The sequence below is a fragment of the Bos grunniens genome, chromosome 12 (genome assembly GCF_055505025.1).
Source record: "Bos grunniens cultivar Pamir isolate PY7600 chromosome 12, Bosgru_T2T1.0, whole genome shotgun sequence".
NCBI lineage: Eukaryota > Metazoa > Chordata > Mammalia > Artiodactyla > Bovidae > Bos > Bos grunniens.
The window spans coordinates 81,050,523-81,076,925 of record NC_141176.1 but is presented as its reverse complement, the minus strand read 5'-3'; the positions used below and the strand labels follow the sequence as shown (position 1 = coordinate 81,076,925).

The window sequence follows — 26,403 nt, the reverse complement described above, 5'->3', positions numbered from 1 at the left end:
CTCCAGTAGCATATTGGGCCCCTACTGACCTGGGGAGTTCCTCTTTCAGTATCCTATCATTTTGCCTTTTCATACTGTTCATGGGGTTCTCAAGGCAAGAATACTGAAGTGGTTTGCCATTCCCTTCTCCAGTGGACCACATTCTGTCAGATCTCTCCACCATGACCCGCCCATCTTGGGTTGCCCCACGGGTATGGCTTAATTTCATTGAGTTAGACAAGGCTGTGGTCCTAGTGTGATTAGATTGACTAGTTTTCTGTGAGTATGATTTCAGTGTGTCTGCCCTCTGATGCCCTCTTGCAACACCTACCATCTCACTTGGGTTTCTCTTACCTTGGGCGTGGGGTATCTCTTCACGGCTGCTCCAGCAAAGTGCAGCCGCTGCTCCTTACCTTGGACGAGGGGTATCTCCTCACTGCCGTCCTTCCTGACCTTCAACGTGGGATAGCTCCTCTAGGCCCTCCTGCGCCCGCCCAAGAAGGGAATGGCAACTTGGATGTGGGGTTGGTCCTTACTAGAATAGTCTCCTAATTTTAAAGGTAAAGAAGGAGGTCAGTTACACTCAGTTCCATGTCAGGTCACGTGTCTAGATATTAAGGCTGAGATTTGAGCCCCTGTGGGTTTCCTCCCCTTGCCCTCCCCGTGTAGACTCCCCTCTATTCCACTGAGCGGAACAGCATGATGACAGCCACAGCCCAGAAGATCCACAGCCCTGTGTTTGTAAAACCTTCTGAACTCTTCCAGGGAAAGGTAGGGTTTCAGTGGAAATGAGTCAGCAGCCCTGTCTGACCTTCCATGCCTTTCTGCTTTTCCCTTGGTTTTTATTTCCTTTGCTGCACCCCCGGCAGCCTCTTTCCCAGTGTCAACAAGTTCAGAGGAACTGATAAGTCAGCCAGGCTGACGGGGAAGCAAACAGAAAAGAACCATCCGGTTCTGCAGCCGCTGCGGGCCCAGGAAGAGTCTGTGCTCCATGCTGCCCTCGTCTCTCTCCTCCTCTTGGTCCAGCTGGTCTCTCTCCCTCTCTGAAAATAAGACTTCCAAACAGCCTCCCTGTGTGTTGTGTCACTCACCAAAACACCCAAGGCTAGCTCGATCAAGAGCGAAGTGTAATTTTGAATTTAAAATTAGAGATCTGCGCCTATTTCAGGAATTGGTAGCTGCAGGGTGGTGACCAAGCGCTCAAGCTTATAACTTCTTCCCCAGTAATAAGCATCAAAACTGTGAGTAGTGCCTTAGTCGACTTTTTAAATTGTGCCTAGACTCATGACTCAGAAGAGAAATGCTCTTTATGTTCCTAAAATATTTAGCATTCACAGTTTACACCATGCGAAACATTTCTGGTGTGAGTTCATTTCCATTTGGTTGTTTCTGTTTGAAAATTACCTGAAACAATTGTTTGATTATATAATTATACAGTTTAAAGAGGCACAGTGAGACATAGGGCTTTCAGTTTAATTATTAGAGGAGATATGTACCAGGTACTAATATATGAAAAATGCTCGGTAAAATGCTTGTTTCCTTCTCTTTGTGAAATAAACTTTAGTCATTGTTCGTGTACTTTAACATTCTTATTCATTTACATTTACTGAATAACTGCCAGGGGGCCCATCGCAAGTCACGCTCCTGCTTCAAATTCATCAGTACTTTCCACCACCTCCCAGTGCTTTGCTACTCAAAGTGTGGTCCCTGGACCAGCAACAGCAGCATCACCTGGGAGCCTGTTAGAACCAGAGGTTCTCAGGCCTCTCCTGAGTCCTCCTGAATCAGAATCAGATCGCAAAGTAATCTGTGTACATACTGAACTCTGAGAAGCCCTGATCTACTGATGAAGCTTTCCAGTTCATATAATGAATAAAGTCTTATTCCTCATTCTTTTGGTTCATCACCTGCTACTCCCCTTCTTGGGATTTGAACTGAGATTCCCCAGGCAAACCAAGCTGTTTCCTGTCTCTGGGCTTCTCTCATGCCATTCTCTTTGCCTGGGTTCCATTTTCTCTCTTTTTGTCTTGTTATTGCCTACTGTTTCTTGAAGACATGTATCTATGCATTTGTCCATTCGTTCATTCTCTGTGTACATATTGAGCACCTAAGCACTGTACTTAGGCAGCTTTTGTGTGTGTGTGTGTGGTTTTATTTTATGTTTTTAAAATTATTATTTTTTTTTTGCCTTATTTTGCACTTATAAAAATTTTTTAGAGTATAGCTGCTTTACAATATTGTGTTAGTTTCTGCTGTACAGAAGAGTGAATCAGCTATACGTATACACACATCCCTTCTGTTTTGGCTTTCCTTCCCATTTAGGTTACCACAGTATATTGAAAAGGGTTTGCCGTGCTATGCAGTGGTAATAGATTTTTCAGTCAAAGTATAGTTGGTGTTGGAGTAGGAAATGGCAACCCACTCCAGTATTCTTGCGTGGAGAATCCCATGGACAGAGGAGCCTGGCGGGCTACAGTGCACGGGGTCGCAAAGACTTGGATATGACTGAGTGACTAACACACACACATATACATGTGCACAGACACTAGTGCACATTTAGTTGGTGGACAATGTTATATAAATTACAGGTGCACAGTATTGTGAAGTTATTGTTAATGATAAAATATTGGCTACATTCCTTGTGTTGTGCAATATATTCTTTTTTTTTCTTTTCTTTTTTTTAAATTTTATTTTATTTTTAAACTTTACATAATTGTATTAGTTTTGCCAAACATCAAAATGAACCCATCACAGGTATACATGTGCTCCCACTCCTGAACCCTCCTCCCTCCTCCCTCCCCATACCATCCCTCCAGGTCGTCCCAGTGCACCAGCCCCAAGCATCCAGTATCGTGTATTGAACCTGGACTGGCATCTCGTTTCATACATGATATTTTACAGTGCAATATATTCTTACAGCTTATTTTATACCGAATAATTTGTACCTCCCACTCCCCACCCTTAGTTTGCTTTTCCTCCCTCTCCCCACTGGTAACCACTAGTTTTTTCTCAATATCTACGGGCTCTCACATCATTTGCAAATATTTCCTTCCATTCTGTAGGTTGTCTTTTTGTTTTATCTATGGTTTCCTTTGCTACGCAAAAACGTTTAAAGTTTAATTAGGTCCCATTTGTTTATTTTTGCTTTTATTTCCTTTGCTTTAGAAGATAAAGCCCCCAAAACATTGCTACAATTTATGTTAAAGAGTGTTCTGCCTATGTTTTCCTCTGTTTGGTCTTACATTTAGGGCTTCCCAGCTGGTGCTAGTGGTAAAGAACCTGTTAGCCAATGCAGGAGACACAAGAGACTCGGGTTGGACCCCTGGGTCAGGAAGATCCACTGGAGAAGGGCATGGCCACCCACTCCAGTATTCTTGTCTGGAAAATCCCTTGGATGGAAGAGCTTGGCAGGCCCATGGAATAGCAAAGGGTCAGACACAACTGAAATGATAGCATGTCTTATATTTCGGTATTTCATCCATTTTGACTTTATTGTTAGAGAATGTTCTAATTTCATTTTTTTACATGTAGCTGTCCAGTTTTCCCAGCACTACTTATTGAAGAGTCTGTCTTCATTGTATATTTTTGTCAGGCTGCTTTTTAAAGAAACTGTCCAGCGAGATGGGCGACTCTCCTCTCTGCTATCTCATGTACCAGACTTAACTCTATTGTTGGTGTATTATGCGGGGTTGACGCTTACTGTTGACATTGACCAAAGTGGGCAGGGGGCCTGTCACATTTCTCTTTGTCTCTCCTGTACCTAGCACAGTTCCTGGTCCTCAGTAGCTGCTCAGGCAAGGTTTTGTTGGACTGAACGGTTGCACTTTGAGGAATGAGTGATTGGGCCAGGACAATGGCAGGTGAACTCTGAAGTAATTCATGACCTGAGCATGCCTTCCACCCACAAACCATAGCCTGACACCCTCATGCACCATTTGCCCTCTCTAATTCACTGAAAGGCCCTGACCTGATCAGCGGTACTAGTGACAGAATCTCAAACTTCTGTGGATGTTGAACAGACTTGGGGGCTGGGAATGTCGCAGACAGGAAGGACTCTGCAGAGACCTGAGAAGGTGCCCAGTGCAGATGGCTCAGAGGAGGGGTGTGGCTGTGGGCTCTTTGGCACACCTCCTCCAGCTGTAACTACATTGCCCACAACTTGAGCCAAGTGTCATCTTATGAATTACTGACCGGTTGAGTTTTCTACTGACTCCCTACCTCTCGGAGAGGCATGTCTGTGGGCAGCTGCAATGGTGGTGACCAGTTAGGAGATGCCATCTTTGTTGGGGGAAGGAAGTAGTTACCAGAGGGTAATGAAAGCAAGAAGGCAATGGCACCCCACTCCAGTACTTTTGCCTAGAAAATCCCATGGATGGAGGAGCCTGGTAGGCTGCAGTCCATGGGGTCACTAGAGTCGGACACGACTGAGCAACTTCACTTTCACTTTTCACTTTCATACATTGGAGAAGGAAATGGCAACGCACTCCAGTGTTCTTGCCTGGAGAATCCCAGGGATGGGGGAGCCTGGTGGGCTGCCATCTATGGGATTGCACAGAGTCGGACACGACTGAAGCAACTTAGCAATGAAAGCAAGGGCTTTACCATGATGAGTGGGGACAATTGAGGGCCATGACATAAAGGATAAAAAATAGGGACTTTCCTGGCGTCCAACGTTTGAGTCTCCAAACTTCCACTGCAAGGGGTGCAGGTTTGATCCCTGGTTAGGGAACTAAGATCCCACATGCCCTGGGGCATGGCCAAAAAGTAAAAAAAATAAATAAAACATTTTTTTTAATTGGGATTAAAAAAATAAATGAAATAAAGAGAATAAATCGCAAAAGAGAGGAGAAAGAATGTCATGAAAACAAGGACAGTGGAACCGGTCTTTCTGGGTCCAGAACCCCAGCTCTGCATATTAGAGCTACATGATCTTGGGCAAATTGTTCAGTTTTCCATGATCTTGGGCAACTGTTCACTTTCCGTCTGTAAAATGGGAATAATAATATTTCCTACCTTACGAGGAACTGTTATTCATAAAGACAACTTATTATTCATAAAGACTTGGACTAGGGGCTGACACACCACATAATCAAAAAGACCTCAGTGCTTAAGAAACAGAGAGTACTGAATTGCTTGAAAATAAAATTCAGCATTTCTTTCTCTTTTCATCTCTGTGCGCCTCCACGTTAGTAAACGCATTTGCCTACTTCATGGTATTTCCCTGGGTTTGCAATAGGGGTGTGTGTGTCTTTAAGCTGGTGAGCAACGCTTTAAACGAAAATGAACAAAAGGGAAACAGCTGCTTTGTTTTTGAAAAGATTTGCCAAGCTCACATAGTTAAATTTAATGGCTGGGTGTTTTAAACCCTGGAGAACAATGTAATTTGTGTCATCACTGCTACAAAGGATGACTCGGCGAGAGTTTCATTTCAGTCGCCTAAAGACCTAACTTGAACAAAAGAAGCAAAAACAAACACAAATACAGTCATGGAAAAACGCTAATTAGGCTTTGGGGAAAAAAGATTGTCCGATCCTGTCATGTCTTGGCAGAGCAAAATAAAAATAACACTGGCACCTGCAAAGTTATTTTTCTCACCACATATTTTAATTTTTTAAGTAATATTTTGTGTACTAGTTATGATTCCAGGGTGTGGGTGAGGGTTGAGAGAAGGGGACGACTGGAGACTAGTATCTGAACGTTTTGTACCTGCTTCACTTGCAATCTCTCTTTTAATTCTCTCCAAATTCTATGGAGGAGATATTTCCTCGTTTACAATCAGACATTCTAGAACTATTAACAGGACACTTAAGAACTAGACGTAAGTGTCTTGGTTAAGTCACTTAACCAAGTTCATACAACCCAGTAAGTTACACCACTAGAGTATGACTGTATCTGCCTGACTTGGGGGGAATAAACCCCTTTTGAAATGGTTTGTTTGTTTTTGTGTTTTGTTAATATTTATTTTAAAAATTCTAATTAATTTACTGTTTTGGTTCCATTCTTCAGCATGTGGGATCTTAGTTACCTGACCAGGGACTGAGTCTGTGGCCCCTTTGGTGGAAGCACAGAGTCCTAACCGGGGGACCATCAGGGAAGTCCTGGTTTGTTCATTTTTTAATGGAAACAAAGTATGTATATCTCAGTCTCTTCCTTGTAGGTTGTCAGGAACCAAATATCAAATGCTTGTGAAGTTCAGATATATCTAACATTTAATTTTTCTTCATGCAAGATAGAGATTTTGCTTCCCCAGAGTCTCTGCATTTCGATAGTAATCATAGGAAACAACTAGATGAGGTTGACAGCTATGGAAAACGACAGTCAAGCGATGACCTCGTCTTGGTTTGGAAGCTCCAGTTTTCACATGTTAGTGCAAGAAATGCCAATTACCGGACAAAAGCCAGTACCTTGTGACACAATTGCAAAGAGATGGTGATGATTAAGGCTGTAACTCACTCATAAGGGGAGTTGGCTGTCTCGTATTGTTTCTAATGGAGACAGAGAAAAACTGGGAGAGAGAAGATTCCTGAATACAGAAAGGATTAAGGAGTTCTGCTACTTTCCTCCTCAGGGGTACTATTTCCATATTAGTGGGTTGGCCAAAAATTTATTTGGGTTTTTTTGTATGAGCAGGAAAAGCCTGAGTGAACTTTCTGGCCAACCCAGTACATTATCACCAAATAGCCCAAGGACATGTGAGAGGAGAGGAGAGAGAAAATTAATAGAAGGTAAGTGACTCATACCAGTAGATAATTAACTGGAAAGGACTTTCTATTTGGGCTTATGCTCTTTGTTGTTGTTGCTGTTCTGTCTCAAGTTGTGTCCGACTCATTGCTACCCCACGGACTGCAGCACACCAGGCTTCCCTGTCCTTCACTATCTCCCCGAGTTTGCTCAAACTCAAATCCATTGAGTCAATGATGCCATCCAACCAGCTCATCCTCTGTCACCCCCTTCTCCTCCTGCCCTCAATCTTTCCCAGCATCAGGGTCTTTTCCAATGACTGCTCTTCACATCAGGTGACCAAAGTATCGGTGCTTCAGCATCAGTCCTTCCAATGAATATTCAGGGTTGATTTCCTTTAGGATTGACTGGTTTGATCTCCTTGTTGTCCAAGAAACTCTCAAAAGTCTTCTCGAGCACCACAGTTCAAGAGCATCAATTCTTCAGTGCTCGGCCTTCCTTATGGTCCAACTCTCAGATCTATACATGACTACTGGAAAAGTCACAGCTTTGACTAGTTAGACCTTTGTCAGCAAAGTGGTGTCTCTGCTTTTCCTGTTCCCTTTACTCTCTAGGTCAAGAAATCTCTCAATCCAGAGAAGGCAGGGAACCATATCATTTCTCTTCTTGACATTGGATCAAGCAGTGAATTGAGTTAGCACGTCAAATGGGTCTTCAAGAGCACTTCCCTTTACTTGTAACTGGTGTTGAATGTAACACTGTGTGGGTGTATTTGTGTGTGTGTGTGTGTTTAGAATGGGTCTAGGGCATTTATGAAAAAAGATCCTGCACCCTCACTAGAATAACCCCTGGGTCAGAGCCTGCAAATCCTTCCTATAGATGCTACTTCAGCACCAGTCTGGTGGGGTCAGAAAGGCTCCTGGTATTGAGAAAATTAATAAAGAAAAACTGCACTAAAATAGGGTTAGGAGACCAGAAGGGAGAGCTCTCATACACATATCACATGATGCCAACACAGATCCCAGCAGGATGAAATGTACCTCGCATCTCCAGTACCTTGCATCTCCAGCAAGAAGTGGCATCCTTTAACCACCAGCAGGAGATTGTCTCCTTGCCTGGTAACAGACCAGCCAATGAGAGACTGTGACAACTCAGCCAATGAGACGCCACCTTCCTTCAAACTCCCAGTTTCCTCCAATGACTTTTGTTTATAACAGCCCCTTTCAACTCCCCCTTCTCCTCTATAAAAGAGTTTGCTTTACAGAATTTGCATGTGGGTCACCCTAGTTGCATGTCCTGAATTGCAGTTCTTTGCTGCTCCCACATAAACCTGTTTAGCTGGAAAAATAAGTGACTGTTTTATTGTTTTATGTTAACAATGTACAGAAAAGGAAGTGCTCTGAGTTCAGAAAGCCTGGGGCTGGTCTTGACATGTTTCCACTTGCTCTATAACTTTGAGCACATTATTATAAGAGGTAAATGAATACATTTGAAAATGCCTTTTTAACTGAAAAAAAAAGGACTTCCCTGGTGGCTCAGATGGTATAACGTCTGCCTACAATGCGGGAGATCCGGGTTCAGTCCCTGTGTCGGAAAGATCTCCTGGAGAAGGAAATGGCAACCCACTCCAGTATTCTTGCCTGGAAAATCCCATGGACAGAGGAGCCTGGTTACAGTCTACAGGCTACAGTCCATGGGGTCGCAATGAGTTGGACACGACTGAGCGACCTCACTTTTTTTTTTAACTGAAAAAAACTATACAATCACAAGAGACTCGGGTTCAATCCCCCTGGAGAAGAAAGTGGCACCCACTTTCTCCAATATTCTTGCTGGGAGAATCCCATGGATGGAGAAGCCTGGCGAGTTATAATACATGGGGTCATGAAGAGTCAGACATGACTGAACGTTTGAGCACCCTGCAGAGAGCAGGGTACAATATTTAAGGTTTATCAATAGATTGTGATGTACAGTAGTGAAGTTTGATTGTATTTTTTTCTTTTCTGCTATCTTCTCCCACCAGAGCTTTTACCCCTGTTCTGATGCTAAATCATACTGATCCCTTACATTTCATCGTAATCACTCTTGTAGGACTCGATTAGAAGCCTCTTCTGTGCACATCAAACTGGCCCGTAATCAACTATTTACCAAATCACAAGAAATAATCAAATTAGGTCATCCTTGGTTTTCCTTCTTGCCTCCCCAACCTGCTCCTCTCTTGAGGTAGTCGAGGCTTCTCCATGTTTTTGTGGCACTTAAGCACAATCTATTTCAAATATTTTTTTATATATGTCTGTCCAGTAGATCATGAGCTGCTAGAATGCTGCTAGAAATTAGAAAGTGGTCAGTAAATGTTTGTTGAATTAGACTGATATGAAACGTAATTGGTTATGACCCCATAATATTACTTTATTTACATGGCTATTTTTCACTCTAATTTACTTGTGAGTGTGTGTGTGTGCTTGCGCTCAGTTGCTCAGTCATGTCTGACTCTTTGCAACTGATCCCAAGGACTATAGCCCACCAGACTCCTCTGTCTGTGGAATTCTCCAAGCAAGAATATTGCAGTGGGTTGCCATTTCCTCCCCAGCGGATCTTCCCAACGCAGGGATTGAACTGGCGTTTCTTGCATTTTCTGCATAGGCCAGGGGATTCTTTGATTTAGGGTTTTGTTGTTATTTACTATTATAAATAAGGCTGTGATGAAGATCTTTGTGACAAGCCTATTTCTGTTGTTTCAGATTATTTTCATAGATTTGAGTCCTAAAAGTAGAGTTAGATTTTGACTAGTATTATCAGGTTGCTTTCCAGAATTATTGCACAATTAAAATCCCCATTTATGTGACAGTTTTACAAATTGTAGTTCACACTTTTGTATAGCATGAATACATATCTATCAACATCACTGCATTGGAAGCATTGCAATAGCTAAGTTTACCATTTACCTTCACTAAGAATGTTGCCAGAGTGTAGAGGTCCCAAGGAGTGGAAGCTTGCAGGCCTTAGCAATGAAGAAAGAAAATTTAGAAGGCCCTGCCCAGATAGTGCAGTCTTCCAGGAAAACTTAGGAGGGCCAAATGCAGGGCCTGGGAATTAAAAAAAATTTCAGTCTTTGTTCGTTACCTTCTCTGCTACCTAAATAGGTAATATTGATTGTTAATAATGGATGTTAAGGGTTATGATGTAATGAATAGATAAAGCAAAGACTTCTTTTGATTAATTTCATTGTGACAAGAATGAGAGTGAGAGACATCCCTGGCAGTCCAGTGGTTAAGACTCCAAGCTTCTACTGCTGGGGGCATGGGTTTGATCCCTGGCTGGGGAACTAAGATCCAGCAAGCCCAGCAGCCAATAAAATAACATGAAATAATAATAAAAAAAAAACTAAGGCATCCACATGATAATGAGTCTTGAGCCAGTCATAGAAAGCCAAGGTCTCCTTTTGAGTCATTTGTTGAGTCACAATAGCCCTTCTCACTTGCAATCATGTTAGAATATTGAGAAATGTAAGGTATAATATTGATGTATAGAAAAACATGTAGGTCCCCCAAGTTTGTGACTATTGGTTTGGTTCTCCTTCAGTTAGGAAGTCTCTTGTGTTTAATGATGCAGCTGATTCAACAGCTGGTCATTCGCCTTGGGTGCCCTGGTCCTGCCCAGGCCTCACAGACCCTTCTGTCGTGTGATGGGGGCTGCAGACCAAGTCTCCTGTTGGTGTATTTGTGGGTTCCAGCCTTGTTATCTTTAGGAAGAGAGGAGGATGGAGATTGTCAAATGCATGGGGTAGAGGTCCGGGGTGGGGAGGAGGGGGCAGGGGGTGAGCACAAGAGCTCATTTAAACAGAAATGATGACTAGAGAGCAGAAAATGCAGATTGTGAAGATGAGCATTCTCGAGACGGTTGAGTGGACCCTGAACTATGACAGTGATGAAAAGGTTAGAAAGAGAAGGGCTGGTATAGAAAACATGTGAACACGGTTTGTCTACACAAGGCCAATTATTTTGGAATAAAGTTAGTCTTTTAAAAAAATATTTATTTTAATTTATTTGGCTGAGCTGGGTCTTCGTTGTGGCACACAGAATCTTTAGTTGCAGCACGTGAACTCTTAGTTGCTACATGTGGAATCTAGTTCCCTGACCAGGGTTTGAACTTGGGCCCCCTGCTTTCGGGGAGTGGAATTTCAGCCACTGTACCACCAGGATCGTCCCTAAAATCAGTCTGATTTAGTAACTATTTTTTGAATGTCAAGAACTGTATTAAGAAAGGTTTTCTGCTACGTGCCAAGCCTCTGTTACCTGAGAGACCCAGTAGCTGGACTTGCATTGTTTCTTGTTGAAGAAATTCACACTCAGTGATCTGAGTAGGAAAAGAAAGCAACAGATCACTTCAATAAGCCCAACAGCTTAAACAGCTAGATTACATAGGTCCTACTGAGGCAGATGAAAGAGGAAAGTGGAAAAGTTGGCTTAAAATTCAACATTCAGAAAACTAAGATCATGGCACCCGGTCCCACCACTTCATGGCAAATAGATGGGGAAACAGTGGAAACAGTGTCAGACTTTATTATCTTCAGCTCCAAAATCACTGCAGATGGTGACTGCAGCCATGAAATTAAAAGACGCTTATTCCTTGGAAGGAAAACTATGACTAACCTTGACAGCATATTGAAAATCAGAGATATCACTTTGCCAACAAAGGTCCGTCTAGTCAAAGCTACGGTTTTTCCAGTGGTCATGTATGGATGTGAGAGTTGGACTGTTAAGAAAGCTGAGGGCCAAAGAATTGATGCTTTTGAACTGTGGTGTTGGAGAAGACTCTTGAGAGTCCCTTGGACTGCAAGGAGATCCAACCAGTCCATCCTAAAGGAAATCAGTCCAGAATATTCAGAGGAAGGACTGATGTTGAAGCTGAAACTACAATACTTTGGCCACCTGATGAGAAGAACTGACTCACTGGAAAAGACCCTGATGCTGGGAAAGATTGAAGGCAGGAGGAGAAGGGGACGACAGAGGATGAGATGGTTGGATGGCATCACTGACTCAATGGACATGAGTTTGAGCAAGCTCCGGGAGTTGGTGATGGACAGGGAGGCCTGGTGTGCTGCAGTCCATGGGGTCGCAAAGAGTCAGACACGAGTGAGCAACTGAACTGCACTGAACTGATTGAGGCAGAACTAATGGGAAAACAGGTTAGAGATTTAATAAAAATGCATGAGAAGGTTTAATGAGATAAGAGATCATAAAAAGACTTCTGGAAATATTTTTTAAAGCCCCACACAAAATTTCCAAATTTAAAGTTAAAAGATGACTTCAAAGAGAGAGTAGTTCCTGATGAAAATCAAACTGATTATCTGAAAGAGCGTGTGGAGAAAGTAGTACACAGTGCAGAGCGAAAACTCGAAGAAATGGATACCACAGACGAAAAGACAAGACATGGGAGACACAGACGACAGGAATTGCAAAGAAAGATGAATATATGGGCGATAAATACAACTCAAAGAACAATAGATAAAACGTCCTTGTCTGAACAAAATTTTGCTTTTTCACATTGGAAGTCTTCCACCAACTCCAGGAAGTATTTCTGACAACGACATATAACCCAAATTCATCCATATAAATCTTCTAAAATTCAAAAAAGAAAAAGTTTAGTAAATTTTCCAGTGCAAAGAAAAAAGCTGTTATAGGAAGAGGAGAATTAGACTAGCATCAGACTTCTTATGTGCGACACTGGATGTTAGAAAACAGTAATGACCACTTACAAGTCTCCAGAGAAATTGAGTCATAATGTCATTCAAGTGTGAGAACAAAAGACAGCCATTATTAAACAGGCTATTATCTACTCTTTGTGAAGGTACACTTTTTATATGACCAGAGGAATTATTCTAACTGAATGAAATTTAATGATAACCTAGATCTCAGGATAGGAGAAGATGAAGAGTATAAGACACAGCAGTGAGCAATGTACTTCTAAGATGTATAATTAAGTCTAAAAGATGATGACAAGGGCTGTGAACTGTAATATGAGTTAAATAATAATCCCCTAAATAGAAGAGCCTGACTGCATGTATCTGTATGAAATAATAGCTGTCTCCCCAGGCAGTAAGCTCTAATGTTTATGAGTGATACTTAGGTTACGATTTCAATTTTAAATGAGTCTCACCAGTTGGAACAAGGGTGATGGGAAACTCTTGGTTGGGGTTGGTGGAGTAGAGAACAGATTAATACAAATCTTGATGTGGGGGACATCATTATTACTTAATTTTATTACTGCATATCTATGACTTTGTGACTTTAAAAGTTAGGGAGTTAATGAGTAGCTGACAGAGAGAAAGTTCCTAAGTAATTTGCAAAGTTAAGGTGGAAATAAAAATAATAATAAAAAAACTTTTTCAATGAAGCAAATTAAGAACAGTATCAAGAGGAAGCAACAGTGAAAATTGATTACAAACAGAAAATAAAATGTAAAAATAAAGTGAATATCACAATGAAAGTAAAGGAATACTTTAATAAAAAAAACAAGCAGCTTCGGAATACTTACAAATTTTACCTCTATGCTGTTTAAAATAAATTCAACTAAAGTAAAATAGTAGGGTAGAAACTAATGGGACATACAAAAATATTTTAGCAAAAGTCAAAGTTGCTCAATTGTGTCCAACTCTTTGAGACCCCTTGGAATTCTCCAGGCCAGAATACCGGAGTGGGTAGTCTTTCCCTTCTCCAGGGCATTTTTCCCAACCCAGGAATTGAACCCAGGTCTCCTGCATTGCAGGTGGATTCTTTACCAGCTGAGCCACCAGGGAAGCCCAAGAATATGAGAGTGGGTAGTCTTTCCCTTCTCCAGCGGATCTTCCCAACCCAGGAATCAAACCGGGGTCTCCTGCATTGTTGGCGGATTCTGATTTTAGCAAAACAGAAAACCAAAGAAAAGTAAAGGCAGCTATATTAACATCTGCTCAGTCACTCAGTCGTGTCCAACTCGTTTGCGACCTCATTGTTTGTAGCCCACCAGCCTCCTCTGTCCACGGAATTTTCTAGGCAAGAGTACTAGAGTGGTTTGCCATTTCCGGCTCCAGTAATAATATAAACCAGATTTTAAAAATCTGAGGGATGATATAGGAGAGTGATAAGAAGCATAATCTATAAGGAGGAGATAATAAATGTTTGTCTCCAAATAACATAGCAGTAAAACATAGAAGGTAAAACAAGAACTAGAAATGCAAAGTGACCTTATAAAATCCAAAATCATAGCAGAGACTGTAGCATACCTTTTTCAGAAAAATAAGTGAACAGTAAGTAAGAGTATGAATGTCTCAAATAACGCCGTCACAAACCTGATCCAGACATAGGCCTTAGATAATTGTGTGCTCTACTCTTCACTACATTCCCCAGACAACTGTGGAAATAAATCATGTATCTGACTACAAAGAAAACCTTAAGACATTCCAAAGAACTTTTTATTGCCCCAGTTTTTTGACTATAAAGCAGTTTACTAGAAATTATTCATAAACAAGTAGCGATATAATTATTTGTACATTCATGACCAAACTTTAAGTTGGTCAAGCTGGGAAGAGCGCTACCAAGCATGTGGAAAAAATGAATGCAAATTCCCTCTAGAGAAATAAGCTGTTAATTAAAGCCTTGTGCAATTTGCACACATAGGGTCTCACCACAGATGAGCTCACAACAAAAATTCTCAAACATGCCGGAAGAGGTTCTGATTCTTGCAACACTCACTCCGTTGTTTTGGACTGACTCTCACACTGAGGACTCCAGCCCCATACTGTTGGAGACACATCAGCCTTGGCCCATTACTTGGTTCTGATCTTTTCAAGTGCCTTGAGACACTTGCGGGTTGAAATATTGAGGGCATATTGCAGATACTTAAACTATCCATCAGAGAATATAAATAACAAGGGCTAGAAATATGAGACAAAAAATTAAAAGGAAAAAAAAGAGAGAAATATTCCATCCAAAAAGCAGAAGCTTATCAGGCCATATGCCAAAGGCATACCCTTTTCAGAGAATGTTGTTGTTTTTCAGTCACCCAGTCGTGTCTGATTCTTTGTCCCCATGGACTGCAGCATGCCAGGCCTCCCTGTCCCTCACCGTCTCCCGAAGTTTGCCCAAGTTCATGTGCATTGCGTTGGTGATGCCTTCCAGCCATCTCATCCTCTGTTGCCCTCTTCTCCTTCTGCCCTCAATCTTTTCCAGCATCAGGGACTTTTCCAATGAGTTGGCTGTTCGCATTAGGTGACCAAAATACTGGAGCTTCAGCATCAGTCCTTCCAACGAGTATTCAGGGTTGATTTCCCTTACGATTAGTTTTATCTCCTTGCTGTCCAGGGGACTTTCAGGAGTCTTCTCCAGTACCATAGTTTGAAGACGTCAATTCTTTGGCATTCTGCCTTCTTTACAGTCCAGCTCTCAACTGTATGTGACCACTGGGAAGACCATGACCTTGATTGTATGGACCTTTGTTGACAGAGTGATGTCTCTGCTTTTCAATACACTGCTGTGTTTGTAATACCTTTCCTGCCAAGAACCAACCATCTTCTGATTCCATGGCTTATTTTAGAGAATATTGTATGTCATACCTGGAGATCATTGGAGTTGCTCTTCTAATCTGTTGTGCGAGAACAAGGAGCCTTCCTCCTTTCTGATCAATTTGACAGTGTGACTTGATGGAACCAAACCCTGGCTTCAGATTTTTTTTTTCCCCTTGATTCAGCCTGATGGGGGCTCCAATCTTGCTGCATGCTGTGTATTTATTCTCTGTCTTTCAGGTGTCTGCCGTGACAAGAAATCAGAGATGCAGTGGGCTGCCCCCTCTGGGAGATGTTACTCATACACTTTTTGGTGGATCAACCTTGACTTCGCAGATATTAGGTTGGCCAAAAAGTTGGTTGGGATTTTTCCTAAGATATAATGGAAAAACCAGAAAAAACTTTTTGGCCAAGTCAATATTTCCAGGCATTTGAGGACATCTGAGCTAAGTGATATGCAAAGACTCACTTATCTCAGTAGTGCTTATCAGGCTAGAGTCATATCTATAGAATGCTAATTGACCAAGTTTTTAAAGATTCTAGGCTTTCCTGGTAGCTCAGATGGTAAGGAATCTGCCAGCAATGCAGGAGACTTGGGTTGGATCTCTGGGCTGGGAAGATCCCCTGGAGGAGGAAATGGAAACCTACTCTAGTATTCTTGCCTGGAGAAGTCCATGGATAGAGGAGCCTGGTGAGCTGCAATCCACCGGTCAGAAGAGTTGGACACGACTGAGCAACTAATACAATAGAGGCACAGAGCTTACCTAAAAGGGTCCTGGATTCAGCGGATTGGTCATCATTATTAGCTCATATTTCCAGGTGTCATATTTTTTTTCTTTTTTGGCTGCACTGCATGGAATGTGGTATCTTAGTGCCCTGACTAGAGACTGAACCTGGGACCCCTGCAGTAGAAGTGTGGAGTCTTAACTGCTGGACTGCCAGGGAAGTCTCCGCAGGTGTCAGTTATTAAAATTATATTCTGCTTAGTGTATGTGTTACTGAAACTCTCCAGACCTACCTTTACACTGAAAATAGATTCTTAATAGTAGGGACAGGGTTTTCACCATAACTGGGTTGGTCTCAGTCCAGTGATCACAGAGAGAGAAAATACATACATTACCTGATGAATGTGACAGTAACAAAAGTCATCATAATCATGTTAGGGACTGAATGCCTCCGCTCCCAAATTCATATGTTGATATCTTAACTTCCAGTGTGCTGCTGTGTGGAGATGGGGCCATAGGAAGGCAACTGGAGTTAGTTTAGGTCATGAGGGTGGCCCCTCATGATGGAATTAGTAACCTCAGAATAGCACATGACCTGAGGGAAGGCCATGTGAGGACATACCAAGGAGGCAGGCATCTGCAACCTAAGGAGAGAGCTCTCACCAGGAACTGAATCAATTGGCACCTTGATCTCAGACTTCCCGGCCTCCAAAACTGTGAGAAAATAAATTTCCGTTGTTTATACCACCTAGTCAGTGGTATTTTTTTTTATGGTGGCCTGAAATGACTAAGGTGCTTCCCCGTAGGCTCATCAGTAAAAAAAAAAAAAAAAAAAAATCCCCCTGCAATGCAGGAGACTTGGGGGATCAGGTTCAATCTCTGGGTCAGGAAGATCTCCTGGAGGAGTAAATGGAAACCCACCCCAGTATTCTTGCCTGGGAAATTCCATGGACAGAGGAGCTTGGTGGGCTGCAGTTCATGGGGTCACAAAGAGTCAACCTGATGAAGTGACTGAGCACACACGCGTGAGATGACCAAGACAATCCCTGATGTAAAGTGATGGCAATAAGGGGCAAATGCCCGGTGTATGTTGGGCTTATCATGTTGTTGTTATTCAGTAGCCCAGTTGTGTCTGACTCTTTATGACCCTGTGGACTCAGCATGCCAGGCCTCCCTGTCCCTCACCATCTCCTGAAGTTTGCCCAAGTTCATGTCCGTTGTATAGGTGATGCCATCCAGCCATCTCATGCTCTGATGCCCTCTCCTCCTTCTGCCCTCAATCTTTCCCCGCATCAGGGACTTTTCCAATAACCTTCAAAATATCCTCCTGAGTGTGGAAACTTAAGATTAGAACAGTAAACACTGGTCCATAGAGGTGAAGTGATTTGCCCAGAGTTAATAGGAAAAAGCAACTTTAAATGCCTTTATTTACAGTACACTTCTTACAGTGTACCTTATTTGACTTATGAATAAAGAATATATATGTATATATTTTAACTTAAAAGCATCTATTAAAATATCTCGAAGACTAGACAGAATGTTGAATAGTGGTTCAAACAGAAGACAGAAGTTAAATAGTTCGCCCCCTTTTCCCACTGAACCCAGAACCAGGGGGCTGCCAGAGTCCAAATCAGATTACTAATGATCAGATTGAAACAGTCAAGATTGGCCCCCTAGAAGCCTTATAAAATAGGTCTTAATTTGGGTATAGTTTCAGTTTTAAGGAGAATTGGGATTGCTTAATTAATCAGATTGCATTTAATTAATCAGATTATAATTAATTAATCAGATTACAGTTTGCAAAAAGCTTTCATGCACTGTCACATTTAATCTGTACAACAGTTGATGTGATAATAATAGTCTCCATACTACAGAAGAGAAAAATTGAGGTTCCAAGAAATTAAGTGATTCTCTCAAGCTCACTTAGCTGGTCTGTGACAGAATCCAAACGTTGATCCAAAGACTTTGATGGGAAAATGCTAGCTCATTATACAGAGTTTAGGCACACCAGGAGGAAGAAATGGGCTCCCTCATAGGTACCATTGTTTGCCACGGTTGATCTCATTATTTCCTGACTCCGAGAGGGCAGCTGATGGTAACTGAAAACCAAGATTCTCTGATTCATAAACATCATGTTGATATAGTCACCAAGTGCTTAATAAACCTGGAAGGGGATGAGGACAGAAGCAAGAGGGCAGTCAGCTACATGCATAACACACAGCTGAGGACAGCTTAGAATGGGATCACTAAGTGCAGGACATACAGAGTATAAAAATCAGATAGAGGAACCAGTTATCTCCTCAGTCAACTGAATATGCTTGACTTCTGGGGAACTGGGGCTGGTAAAGAATGCAATGCAGGAGACCCCGGTTTGATTCTTGGGTCAGGAGGATCCCCTGAAGGGATAGGTTACCCACTCCAGTATTCTTGTGCTTCCCTAGTGGCTCAGATGGTAAAGAATCCGCTTGCAATGTGGGACATCTGGGTTTGCTCCCCGGATTGGGAAGATCCCCTGGAGAAGGGCATGGCAACCTACTCCAGTATTCTTGCCTGGAGAATCCCCATGGACAGAGGAGCCTGGTGGGCTACAGTCCATGGGGTGGCAAAGAGTTGGACACAACTGAGCAACTAAAAACAGCACAGAGTAAAACAAGTGGAGTAAGAAACTCAAATAGATTAGTCCAAGCTGCAACAGAAAAATGAGATGGACTTAATGTGAAATATAAGATGAAGCTCAATTAGCTGAAAGGAACCAAGATTTCAGGTGAATGGTGTGTACTAAAAAAAAGAAAGAAAGTTGAAGCTTTAATTGAAGCCATGGTTGTTACTTAAAATACCATGAAACCATTTGGAGTGAATCAAACATGAATTGATTTCATCTGCAAATGCATGGCACCCGAAAGAGAAAGCTGGACCACAAGTAAACTCTGTGCAAACAACGGGGATTTGACTTAGGGAGAAACCCACGGAACCTAAATGAAAGTTGCAGAAACTAAAAGAGGCATGGATTTATGAAATAAGTCGTGCATGGAAATAGAATAAAGAGATGATACTGAAATGCCACAAGACCCAGTGATGATAGTTAAGTGATATATGGAGGAGGCAGAAAGACTTGTTTTCATACTTTCCTGGTGTGGCTGATAAAATGTTTTAAGAGAAAAGAAAAACAAAAATTCAAAGCAGTTTCTGAGCAAGAGATGTTAGGACTTTTTAAATAAGAAACACTGCCCAGAGTTGTCAAAGAATGAAGGAAAAAATATTTGGCACTACATGATGGAGGACCAAAGTTTGTGATGCCAGGAAAGATTGAGGGCAGATGGAAAAGAGGGTGCCAGAGCATGAGATGGCGGGATGGCATCACTGAGGCAATGGACATGAACTTGGGGAAATTTCAGGAGGTGGTGAGGGACAGGGAGGTCTGCTGTGCTGCAGTCCATGGGGTCACAAAGAGTTGGACACGACTGGGCGACAACAACAGCAACTACATGCCAAGGATGTGAAGCTTTCAAGGTGACCTTTCCCTGTAAGAGAAATGTGTGTTAGCTGCTCAGTCGTGTCCGACTCCTTGCAATCCCATGGACCGTAGCCTGCCAGTCTCCTCTGTCTGTGGAATTTCCAGGCAAGAATACTGGAGTAGGTTGCCATTTCCTCCTCCAGAGGATCTTCCCGACCCAGGGATCGAACCTGGGTGTCCTGCACTGCAGGTAGACGCTTTACCATCCGAGCCACCAGGGAAGCCCCTGCAAGAGACAGGGAAGCACACAAAGTCAAGACACAAATCATTGCCTAAACTGGGTCTATTTTGGCTGGTATTAGCATAACTACACTAGCATTCTTTCAGTTAATATTTATGTGGTGTATCTTTTCCCATCTGCTTGTGTTCAGTCTTAATGATTTAAGTATTTCAGTGCACCTCGGTAAAAAAGCATACAATGACATGTTATAAACCCAGCTGCATCTTTTTTGCCTCATAACCAAATCATTAGATCTGTTTACATTTGTTATAACTACCAGGTTTATAAACTAACTTCTTTTTTTCCAGTTGTGTGTGTTTGTGTGTGTGCTTGTCCCTGTTCTATGTTTCATTGCTTCCTTTTCTCAGCTTCTTATAGATTTAAAAAAATTTTCTCATTCTTTTTCCTCTTCTATTTTAGAAGTTACTCAGTGGTCCCCAACGTTTTTGCCACCAGGGACCAGGTTTGTGGAAGACATTTTCTCCACGTACCAGGGTTGGGGCGGGGGGGAGGGGATGATGATTTTGCAATGATTCAAGTACATACCAGGGCTTCCCTGGTGGCTCAGACAGTTAAGCATCTGCCTGCAGTGCAGGAAACCCTGGTTCAATCCCTGGGTTGGGAAGATCCCCTGGAGAAGGAAATGGCAACCCACTCCAGTATTCTTGCCTGGAGAATCCCATAGACAGAGGAGCCTGACAGGCTACAGTCCACGGGGTCACAAAGATTTGGATACAACTGAAGCAGCTTAGCACCCACATCCTGCTTTATACTGATCTTTCTGAATCTCTAGTTGAATGTTCTCAAACTTCTCAACTATTCTCTCCTCACATGTTGTTTCTGTATCTGATTCTTTTTCCATCTGGCACTCACATCAGACCTGAGATAGTTTCTCCCAACCTACCATCCATGATTGTTAAAAACCCTTTCCTATTTTCCATCTCTTCATCTCTCTGTGCCTCATTCCATATAGTTTATTCAGCTCTATTTTCTAATTCGGTATTCTTTGGCCAGATTTTCCTTTCTGTCTCTGTGATGAAGGTAGTTCTTCGAGAAAAGAACTGTATTTGGTTCTGCCAGGCAACAGGTATAACTGCCATTCTGGGATCACTTTTAACTACATTTTTGACGGTACTTTTTGGACAGCACAGGTTGTGTAAATTGGGGTTGCAAACCACGCGAAGACTGGCATGTGGCTTTCCCCTTCTACTCAGTGACAAAGTTCCAGACAGTGTTTGTTCTGACTTCCCCCCAGGGAGAGGTGCGGAGGTCAAGTTTGCTTCTAGGGTATGCTTTTAGAGGATAGCCTTTGGGGTTCAGGTTTTTTTGGGGGGTTCCATTAAGTCACACTTAGAGGGGTCCCTGTCCTTGCCTCCTCTTTTCCAAACCCTGCAAGACTTTGAGGAGAAGGCAATGGCACCCCACTCCAGTACTCTTGCCTGGAAAATCCCACGGACAGAGGAGCCTGGTAGGCTGTAGTCCATGGGGTCGCTGGGAGTCGGACACAACTGAGCAACTTCACTTTCACTTTTTACTTTCGTGCATTGGAGAAGGAAATGGCAACCCACTCCAGTGTTCTTGCCTGGAAACTCCCATGGATGGAGGAGCCTGGTAGGCTGCAGTCCCTGGGGTCACTGAGAGTCAGACACGACTGAGTGGCTTTACTTTCACTTTTCACTTTCATGCATTGGAGAAGGAAATGGCAACCCACTCCAGTGTTCTTGCCTGGATAATCCCAGGGACGGGGGAGCCTGGTGGGCTGCTGTCCATGGGGTTGCACAGAGTTGGACACGACTGAAGCGACTTAGCAGCAGCAGCAGCAGCAGCAAGACTTTGAACACCAAGGCTCAACTTCATGGTAAATATGCTCAATGGAAAAGCTGTCTCTGCTTTTGTTTTTGGCTGCCTGTCCGTCCTTAGTTTTTAACCTGAGAATTCTTGACATTTTGCTAACTTGTGAACGTAGTTAACTTTTTGTTTGTTTATTTTCATTTTATCCATTATTTTTAGTTGTTTTAAGTGGAAACTAGTCAAACTGGATGTCTGATCCATCTTGGTTAATGCCTACCTATACAACATTTAGAGGAATTTTTTGAACTTAATACTTCATAAAAATACCAAGATACCTTTTTTGAGAATGGTTGCAATGGGAATTCCTTTAGATTTAACTAGGCATACATATACACAAGTGTTGCTTGGTCATGACCAACTTTTTGCGACCGCATGGACTATAGCCCAGCAGGCTCCTCTGTCCATGGAATGCTTCAGGCCAGAATACTGAAGCAGGTAGCTTTTTCCTTCGCCAGGGGATCTTCCCAACCCAGGGATTGAACCCTGGTCTTCTGTGTTACAGGCAGATTCTTTACTATCTGAGCCACCAGGGAAGCTCATATACACAAATACACACACATACATATGATATATCCATTGGGCTTCCCTTGTGGCTCAGCTGGTAAAGAATCTGCCTGCAATGCTGGAGACCTGGGTTCAATCCCTGGGTTGGGAAGATGCCCTGGAGAAGGGAATGGCTACTCACTCCAGTATTCTGGCTTGGAGAACTCCATGGAGGTATAGTCCACGGGGTGGCAAAGAGTTGGACATGACTGAGCGACTTTCACTTTGTATATATAAACATGTATACCTTTGAATGTTATATACAGTTGGATTTTCATATAAATGTTCAGTCCTTAACAGAAGAACCTAAGAGGGATCTTTAACCAGAGTGTTTTGGGAAAGATCTTCATGCTAGGGTAGCCTGGCACCCTTCTCCTGCCTTGTTCAAGTTCTACCAAGTGTCTTCCACATTTCCCACGATGTCTTATTTCATGAGCTCCTGCACTAAGATGAGACTTTCACAACAGTGATACTATAGAGCCTTCATGGTGTCTTTACTTCCCTCCTATATGCTCCACAAAATGATGGTGCTTCTTTTTTACATATTAATTAAGGGGATAATTTTTCACTGTTCCCTTTATCCTGCAAGTTTTCTTTTTTTCCTTTATATTCTGGAGACTTGGGGGCAAGTGTCTTTTTAAGGTGACTGTGAAATCCTACGTCCATGCTCTCTGCTGGTTGCACTGTCTTTGGGATCACATCCTACATTGAGTTAAATTTCTTTGGTTAAAAGAACCACTTCTTGCTTAGAAGCTGAGTCACATCATCTGTAGAGCTCACACCGACCAGTGTGACTTTGTTAAAGTTGAGAACTGTCTTCCCCCACAGAGGTTACCTGGCACAAGCTGGTTCTGCAGAAGTGTTTTTATGGAAGGTTTCCACATCATCGGAGTCATCATTCCGAAGTTCCTCCGTGTAGGCATTATGAGTTTATTTTCCCATAGAAGAAATCCACTGGGATTGTGTTCCTAGGAAGAAATTATTCAGTAAGTCCTTTAATATTAGTAGATTAGAAATATAAGGGTCTTGGACTTTCTTGGTGGTCCAGTGGTTGAGAATCCACTTGTCAATGCAGGGGACAGAGGTTCGATCGTTGGTCTGGGAAGATTCCACGTGTCGCAGGGCCACTAAGCCCGTGGCCACCACTACTGAGCTCACGTGCTGCAGTTACTGAAGCCCGTGCTCTAGAGCCTTTGATCCACAATTACCGAGGCTGCGTGCTGCAGATACTGACGCCCTGTGCCTAGAGGCTGTGCTCCGCAACAAGAGAAGCCACTGCAACGAGCAGCTGCGCCCGCAACACAATAGCCCCACTCGCCGCAACTGGAGAAAGCCCGTGTGCAGCAACAAAGACCCAGCACAGTCAAAAATAAATAAACGCATGAACGAATAAAATTTTTTATAAAAGCAACATAAGGGACAAATGTAAAGAGAAAAAAAATCATGCACGTGCGCTTCTTTTCACACCTTTCTATGTGTTTTTGTTTTTTAGAGCTGTTAACTGCTGGGCTTGTTTTCTCTAAAGGGAGCTGACACAGAGCAGAATAGACTTGTTTACAATTGGCGATCCAAAGGTCCACTGCACGTTCCTCTCTGGGTTAATAGTGTTCTTAGAAAGTAGAAGAACGACAGCTGTTGTCTTATTCAAAGTCTCAACCTCAAAAGCTAAGCTGATCAGAACTTGACCCACATGCAGGAGAATTTATAATTTTAATATCCCTGTTAATAAGCATTTGCTTTGAGTTGTTCTTTGGCTTGACAGGAGCATTTTTTACCTACGTGCCAGGTGAATTAAAGTGGTGTGATAGTAAGTTTCCAGTCAATGACACTTTTCAAAATGGCATTTTAATAAGGCTGGGTATCATTCCTTGTTTACAACAATAATGACTGAAATGAGAATATAGGTACTTGAGAATTACAGTCACCACCTAAGGATTTCTAAATATGGCTGATCATTTAACATCCGAATTCATGGACAGACTTGAAAGCCTGCTAAGTGGGTTGCCTGAGGTGGTGAGCTGAGTCAGAAATAAAGTATAGGGTCTTATTACCTGATTCACTGTCTCGTTTGTTTAATAACCTCCTCCATTTAATATAAATACTTTGTCTCTTAGAAAGATGGCACTGTCGGAGTAGGAGAAATAAACCAGTATCTTCTGGACCCCTTCAAGGCAGAAGAGAGGAAACTGGTTTTGATTCCATCATACAATAGTTGAAGTTCTTTCTACCTGAAGATGTCAGCAACCTCACATAGCAACAATCTAACATCTAAAAATCCTCTGTGTGCAATGCATTATGCTACACAATTCATTTATCCAACAAATATCTACATAATTTACTTTATTTAAGCCAGGAACTAGAGATACAATGAACGCGGTAGATCAAATTCTTTACTCATGGAGCTTGTGTACGAGCCTGGTAACAAAAAGCAACAAATAAAGAGGTGACTAGAAAAGGGATAAGAGCTATCCAGCAGGCGAGTGTGAGGCATTACAAAGTATCTGGGAAGGCTTTCTGGAGGAAGGAGCATTTAGGCTGAGACCTAAAGGATGAGAAAGAGATATCCAGATAAAGTGGGGGTGGGGATGGAAGGTGACCGTTTTTGAAATGAAACTATCAGATCAAAGGCAGAGAGATAGTATACGATAGGTTTGCTGAATGACCAAATGAATGAAGGAATATTTAATGATCAGACATTTTTGAATGGGGACACTCTGATGTTTCAGACACTCTGATATTTCTTTGGCATAGAGTCTGAAGTGTTTCTGTGGATGGTGATTGGATATTCCTGTCTGATACAGGTTAGACAGGAAACGGAGTCTGAAGGCAGTTCTTAGGCAGGCAGACAAGGCTTTGTGACCTCACCGCCTTGGGTCTGTAATTTAAAGAGTTTGGATACACCAAGGACCCCCCTCTGAATGCTACGTTAAGGTAACCTCTGTCAAGTGGGCCTATGGGTGACCCTGATCTTACAAAGAACGCTAAACGGTGAGCTCCATACTTACATGGAAGTTACTCACCAGGATGTGCTGAGTATTTCTCTTCCTTCTCCCCTGGCCTTGAGCCAAGCTGGTTTTACTGTTGCAGGAGGCTTTCAGTCATGATGGGAGCATGAGGCTTTGGTGTCGATTAACCGGAGACAGTGAAGGGGGAACTGTACTCCTGTGAGGCAGGACCTGTTGTGGAGGTAAAGGAGAACCTCCTGGAGGACAGTCTATAGGAGACACAGGGGAAGGCTGCACATTCAGTTTCCTCTCCCCATTTGGAAATTTTATCACCAGCGTCAAAACCGGAAAATTAGAATTTGGTTTTATGAAGGGTATTGACACCCTGACCGGTGAGACTTTGAGAGAATGCTTTCCACACGCAAGTGAGACTGACACTCCCAAACTGTGGTATGACAGCGGGAGGTGAGAAGCCAACGTGCTTGTGTGCTCAGTCGCTCGGTCGTGTCCGACTCTTTGTTACCCCCATGGAGGATAGCCCGCCAGGCTCCTCTGTCCGTGGAGTTCTCCGGGCAAGAATACAATGGGGAAAGAGTATTTGAAATCCAGGCAGGGACTTCCCTGTGGCGCAGTGGATAAGAATCTCCTGTCAATGCAAGGGGACACCATTTTGTCTGGAACGATTCCACGTGCTATGGAACAACTAAGCCCGTGTGCTACAAGCACTAAGCCCAGGCACTAGAGCCCGCCTGCCACAGCTACTGAGCCCGTGTGCCCTAGGGCCTGTGCTCCAAAGCTGCAAGAAGCCCATCCATGCACCACCACTAAAGGTAACCCCTCCTCTCCACAATGAGAGAAAGTCCGCGCAGCAAGGAAGACCCACTGAGGCCAAAAATAAATAAATAAAATTGTTTTTAAAAACCCTGGCAATTTGATTGTCAATATTGTACAAAAATCTTGCAATAAGGAAGGGGAAAAAACAAATCCTCATACGGCCCAAAGAGGATTCACTTCTGGTAAAGATGTTCTACAGAGAAAAACAATAAGTAGATTATCCTTGTCAGCCTGATTATTAAAAGAAATGCATAAGTCATTAAAAATGGTCACTAGATTCTTAACTGATCAGTCAGCTGAGGCATGGGCAATGAGTCCCCCGAGCAAGTCTTAATTTCATTAAAGCTAATCAGAAAATGGCTTAAACATTTGATCAGTAAAATCCGAATTTCTTTCCAAAAGGAGGCTATAAATTGCATCATGCAGACCAAGTTCAGGGTAATTTTTTTTCTATCATAACTTTATAGAGTTGCTGTGAAGACTGAACAAGATATTACAGAGGCAAGGTCTTAGTCCAGTGCTTGGTCCACAGGAAGAGTCTGATTAATGTTCATTGTTCTGCTGTTACTGCT

The 26,403-nt window shown here is 42.6% G+C and overlaps 1 long non-coding RNA gene across 1 annotated transcript; it reads left to right on the top strand.

The window, feature by feature from the left end:
• Positions 1 to 6,616: 6,616 nt before the first annotated feature.
• LOC147361978 (uncharacterized) lies at positions 6,617 to 24,107 on the top strand. Its single transcript, XR_015138421.1, has 3 exons — positions 6,617 to 6,704; positions 22,881 to 23,038; positions 23,128 to 24,107. It is a non-coding gene; the product is annotated as an uncharacterized LOC147361978 (long non-coding RNA).
• Positions 24,108 to 26,403: the final 2,296 nt, after the last annotated feature.